This window comes from Arvicola amphibius, chromosome 10, assembly GCF_903992535.2.
Source record: "Arvicola amphibius chromosome 10, mArvAmp1.2, whole genome shotgun sequence".
In the NCBI taxonomy this organism is placed as follows: domain Eukaryota; kingdom Metazoa; phylum Chordata; class Mammalia; order Rodentia; family Cricetidae; genus Arvicola; species Arvicola amphibius.
Genome location: NC_052056.1, coordinates 78,917,321 through 78,923,425, shown reverse-complemented (window position 1 = coordinate 78,923,425; position 6,105 = coordinate 78,917,321). Strand labels below are relative to the sequence as shown.

The following is a 6,105-nucleotide window of genomic DNA, read 5'->3' as shown; positions in this document are numbered from 1 at the left end:
TCTTCTCTGGGTAGAACGCTAAGAAAACAGGCAAGGATGGGCCTTGTGAGAATCCCCGAACCATTGGCTTTCCGAGTCTGACTGATTTGCATAGCCCCGCCTTCCCGGGGAAATCGAAACTGAATGGGGAGATGAGGGAGCTCCGGCTACAGGAAAGCTTCAGGGCCTGAGGATGGGGCAGGGACTCAGCAACATCCCGGTCTCAGAGCCGGACAAGTTCATAGAGGACCACCTTCTTCCCGACACCAGCTTCCGTAATGATGTCAGAGCCGTCATCGATGCCATGTGTACTTTTCTGTAGGAAAGATGCTTCCAAGGCGCCACCCACCCTGTGAGGGTCTCCAAGGTGGTGAAGGTGAGTCCCCCTCAGCCTGAACTGACCCGGATGGGGTGGGAGAGGAACCTCAGGAGCCAGACTGCAGCCCTGATCCCGTGTCTTCACTTCCAATCACAGCTGCGGAGTGGGTTCTGCCCCCGGGTCCCACATCCGTGTTTGGAAAAGAGTCTCAGCTACAGTTTGTGTTTCACCCAGGCCACATCCGTTTCAGAGTCAGGGAAACTGAGGCCAAGCTCAGGGAAGCAGTTTTCTGGAGAGTAGTGGATCAAGGGACCCAATATTAGCTCTGCTGTGTGGCCTTGGATGAGTGAATCACCATCTCCATGCCTAGGGTTCTCTCCTCCTATAATGGCACAGGAATTGAAGACTAAGTCAAATGTGACAGGGGACAGAACAGGACCCCACATGCTGGGTGACTGAACTGATGGACTCTGACTGAGCTTGGTTCTGGGTCTCGGACTTCATCAGTACCTAATTTACTGTGAAGGCTACAGAAATAAAGTTCTTTTCTTTTCTATCTTTAGTTGTTTTTATTTTTATTTTTTAATTTTGTGGAAGGGCACTGTGTCTGTGTTTGTGTGGTGCCCTCAGGGTTAAAGAGCGGGTGTCACATCCCGTTAGCTGGAGTTACACAGGTGGTTGTGAGCTGGTCTATGTGGGTTCTGGACTCTGAGCTGGGGACAGCTGTAAGAACAGCAGGGGCTTTTAACTACCGAGCCACCTCTCCACCCTCAGATAGACATTTTATAATGACCACTCAACAGTGGCTGGTGCTCATGTGAGGGACTGTTTCACATGTGGATCTCATTTTACTAAACCTTTCCTGTTGCTCTATGACTTTTATGTTATTTTATATTACATAAGGCAGTTTTCTTCCAAGTGTGTGATGTATGTGAGCATATTCCACCAACTAACAATTCCAACAATGAGGATCAGGACAATAGTGTCATAGCTCTGTGTTAATTTACTCACAGTCTCCTCTCGCCCACTACCATCCTTTGCTACCCTTTACTCCCACGCTGACCTCCCCCAGAGAATCCCCCTCTGATTTCGTGTCTGGATTCCACATGAGAGAAAATGTGCCATTTTGTCTTCCCTCATGACCCACTCTTGTTCCTCTTCCTTTAGACCCCCCGCCTTCCTCACATAGTTCCTCCCTCTTCCTCCTCTCTGTCTCTGTCTCTGTCCCTGTCCCTGTCCCTGTCCCCCCCCCCCTCTCTCACACACACACACACACACACACCGCCATATCTTATTGTTCTTAGGACCTGGTCAATCAAAACTACATGATAATAAGTTAGGCACTAAGTAAAATCACTCACTAAAATCACACAGTGGTTGGAAAGGTGGCTCAGTGGATAAGGCAATTGCTGTGCCCACCCAAACTTAGGGAGTGCCACACATGGGGACAGAGATAGGGATAATCTCTAAGACTTGGTGGATTCCAGCCAAGCTCCACATTCACAGGGAGACCCTGCCTCTAAGAGAGAAGGAGATAAAGTATAAAGGAAGACACCCACTATCCTTTCTTGTTTCCAAACATAGGTGTATAATGTATCATGAACACACACATACCTAATACATACACAAATAGGGCAGAGACTCTGTAAGCATGAGATACATGATAGAAAACACAGTACACTGCTCCACAGTCAACTCTGACACAAGCAGGAGTGTACGCACATGACAAGTCCCATGCAGAAGATACTGGACACCAGAGCGTGACTGGTCATTATTAAATGACCATGCAGCCCTCTTGTGTGTGGCCACAGTGTGCTATTTCCTCCCACCACCATCTCCAGACCTGTGAGGAAGGGTCTGCACTAGGATCAGTTGGTGGCAGGAACTTTCCAAGTGAGTGCAGTCCTGAGGTGAGGGAGGACACATGGATGTATGGGGAGTGAGGCTTGCTGTGGTAAAACTCTGCCCTGTTTCCTGAACCCCACAGCCAATGAACTTATTCCCCTTAAAGAGACCAAAGAACCCCAGAGAAGGGCTGGGGTGTTATCTAAGTGAAGCCTCCTTTACAGGCCATGTCAATGTCTACTGCAAACCCGACCCTGAGATCTACAGAAGGCTCATCAGGAAGTGCACATTCCTGGACAAGGAGGGCGAGTTCTCCACCTGCTTCACAGAACTTCAGAGAAACTTTCTGAAGCATCGTCCGACCAAGCTAAAGAGTCTCATCCTCCTGATCAAATACTGTTACCAACTGGTATGACATCTCATCCAGCTACCATGAGCTTTATTTTTACAGGGAGTGGATACAGCCAGGGAAAAGAAGGAGTATTCTAGTTTGCTTTCCGTTGACATGATATTTTTATCACATAATAAAAAGCCACTTGGGAAGGAAAGGTCTTATTTGGTTACACATCCCAGTCACAGTTCATCATTGAGGGAAGAAAGGTCAATGACTGAAGCAGAGACCATGGAGGAACTCTGCTCACTGCCTTGCTCTCCGCGGCTCACACAGCTTGCATTCATACACAGTCAAGGGTCACCTGCCCAGGCATGACACCATCTACACCAGTCACTAATCAGGAACATATCCCCGCAGACTACCCTAACTCAGTCTGATGGAGGCATTTTTTGATTAAGGTTACCTCCTACTAGATATCTAGTTGACCAAAACTAATCAACACAAGATCATATACAAAGAGCCACTATTAAACCATAACCTTTCCTTTCTTAATTATCCCTAGGATCTCATGTTAATATCAAATTATAAAATACAATATAGCCTTAAAAGTCTCAAAGTTAAAAGATTCCAGCACTTATAAAATTTGTCTCTCAACTGTGAATTCCTATAAAATTTCAGAGCCTGTGATAAAACCTTCAATAGTGAGCATCATTACAATCCTGCCCCCACCCCCACTCCCTGGCTGTCACTCACAGTGTCACAATTCCTCCTGTGTCTGCTGGTAAATGCTCAGTCTCTGTGGACCATATGGTCTCCAAGTCAACCACTCAGCCCTTGGCTATAGCATGGGAGCATCCATAGGCTTAATCTACATGAACAGGAGTAGCTGTGTGTGAGTAAACCTGTAATGAAAGCATCAGGTGGCAGCTGAACTGACCCCATGAGAAGTGGTCCCCACACAACAGCTGACAGCTCTGTTCTTCTCATTGCCTTTCTCTTCTCAGTGTAAGGAGAAGCTGAGGAAGCTGCTGCCCCCGCCATATTCCCTGGAGCTGCTCACAGTCTATGCCTGGAAACGTGGGAGTGGAGTCACTGAGTTCAACACAGCCCAGGGCTTCCGGACAGTCTTGGAACTGAACTGGTCACCAAGTACAGGGAGCTTCGAATCTACTGGATAATGTATTATGACTTTCAAGATCAAGACATCTCCAAATACCTGCACAGACAGCTCACAAGAGCCAGGTAGACTGTCCCCTCATGACTCAGCTCCTCACAGGGAGTATAGGATGCAGCAGTGTGTTGAAAAGGAGGAGATTGGAACTCTGTCACTGTGCTGGCCACTGTCCTGCTGGTCCCTTAGTGACATAAGGGCTTGCAGCCCTGGGAGACAGAGATGAGTACTTCAGTCTGCAGATGAGGAGACCAAGGCTCTGACCTCATCCAGACCCAAACAGTAGAGAGAAGGGGAACTGAGACTTTCCAGCAGTGACAGAAGTTGTAAGGGCTGCTAGGCATCACAACTAACTCATGGATCAATTCATTGTAAATAATACAGTAGACTTGTTGCCCATGGTAGGGACATGCTGTGATCCTGTGTTAGGTTCAGCCTTCACACCTCATCCTTTGAGCCTAGCTGGTTGAATGCTTCCCATCTCACAGATCAGAGAGGCTGAGGGACCTGCCCCAGGGCACACAGCTACTATAGCGTAGAGGATTGGATCCCAGGCCTTCCAGGTCATGCCCAAGGATCATTCCAGGCTTGCTTTATGCTGTGGGGCAGAGGCTCAGAACAAATTTGGGGTACTGGTACTCTGCTGGGCTCCTTCCCTGCCCCTATACAGTGGCTAGCTGGTCTCTTCTCTCTCTGGATGTTGCCCTTGCAGGCCTGTGATCCTGGACCCGGCTGACACAACAGGGAATGTGGCTGGTGGGAACCCAAATGGCTGATATCGGTTGGCAGGAGAGGCTGCGACCTGGCTTCGGTACCCATGCTTTAAGAAAAGGGATGGTTCCCCTGTACGCTCCTGGGATGTGCCGGTGAGACCTTGTCATCATCCTGACCCCTTCCACATAGCTTTAGTCCCTTCATCTGGTTGGAGAATATTTTCACAAAGATGTGCTCTCATTTCTAGGGAGGCCAGCTGCTCCTCTGCTTTACAGCCACTTTTAGCAGCATTCAGAGATATCACAGGCTGGCAAGATGGCACAGTGGGTAAAGCACATGCTGCCAACAATGGTGACCTGGGTTTGGTCCTAGAAGCCTGTGATAGAAGGAGAGACCAACTCCTCCTAGTTATCCTCTGACCTATACCTCTGTGCTGTTACACAAGTAGACATGTGCTCTCTCTCCTTCTCTCTCTCCCTCCCTCCCCTTCCCTCCTTCTCCCCCCACACACACATACTCACAAATTCACACAAACTTCTTTCAAACTTACACACATGTACACACACATTTCCAAACTTACTCACTTAATCACACTCATATTCACACACCTATACACTCACTCACACTCACAGACACAGGTGCACCCACACTGACACACATAGAGTGTGGAGAGGAGACTCAGAGCTGAAGCTACCGGCTCATAGACGCTCAGCTAAGGAGATGTGGGGCTGGGATTCCCGTGGACTCTGAAGCCAGTGCTCAGGTCCATGAAGCAGCCCATCTTTCCTGTCTCATTGTCATGTGGCCAATGGGACTCAGGGGGCTTGCATCACACCCATAAAGAGGCACAGAGGGACCTGCACTTAGGTCTTTCCCCTCCTGGTGCAGGGGACTTGCTGATGCTAGGGAATTGATGGTGCCACAGGTGGCTGAGCTTAGTTTGCATGCAGGGATGTTGCAGGGAGTTGGAACTAAACTGCAGTTCAAGAAGGAAGTGAAGGGGACATTAAGGATGTGGGAGAATGCAAGTGAAGCTGCAGTGGCCTCTGGGCTGCCATGCATCAGACAGTTGGCTTTGCCTATACTCTCATTTGACAGATGTGTGAATTAATGACCCTCAGGTGGGAGGCGTGGCTTCCAGGGCAGTACTCTATCCACCCACAAGGGCCCAAGTCCTGAAGTTTGCCAGCGTCCTGTCAAAGGGGCCCCGGTGGCCTGTTACAGCACCCACCCTTAGGGCTCGTGTACACCCCCTTCCTAGTAAGAATGCTCCTTACATGATTGTGTGTTTTCTGTTGCAGATGGAGGTTGATGTGCCATACCAGGAGAACCAGAAGAGTAATTTTTCATAATCTCTGTTTGTTGTGGTTGTTTTTGTTTCTTTTCATTGTTTCAAGGGCTTCTTCTGCACAGCACAGGCAGCCTGGAGCTAACAATCCTGCCTTAGTGCTGGGATGACTGCAGTGTAGGCCTTGTTATAACCCGAACAGGGACGGTCCTGTAGCTCTCATGCTCCTGCAGGACTGGTATGTGAGTCTCGGAAACTATGCCTGGAGACTTAAAAACACACAGAGACAGAGACAGACAGACAAAGACACAAAGACATGGAGAAAGACAGAGATGCGGGCATGGGTCATCCTTGATACAAGAATGCCAAATGCCAAACTTGATTGTGCTCAGGAGAAAGCTTCTAGAGGAATCCTTAGCCACACCCTGCTCTCGGGGTTTTTCCATCTGCAGGTC

At 48.8% G+C, this 6,105-nt stretch overlaps 1 pseudogene; it reads left to right on the top strand.

The window, feature by feature from the left end:
* The first annotated feature begins 306 nt into the window (after positions 1-306).
* On the top strand, positions 307-5,820 carry LOC119824322 (annotated as a pseudogene).
* The last annotated feature ends 285 nt before the right edge of the window (positions 5,821-6,105 follow it).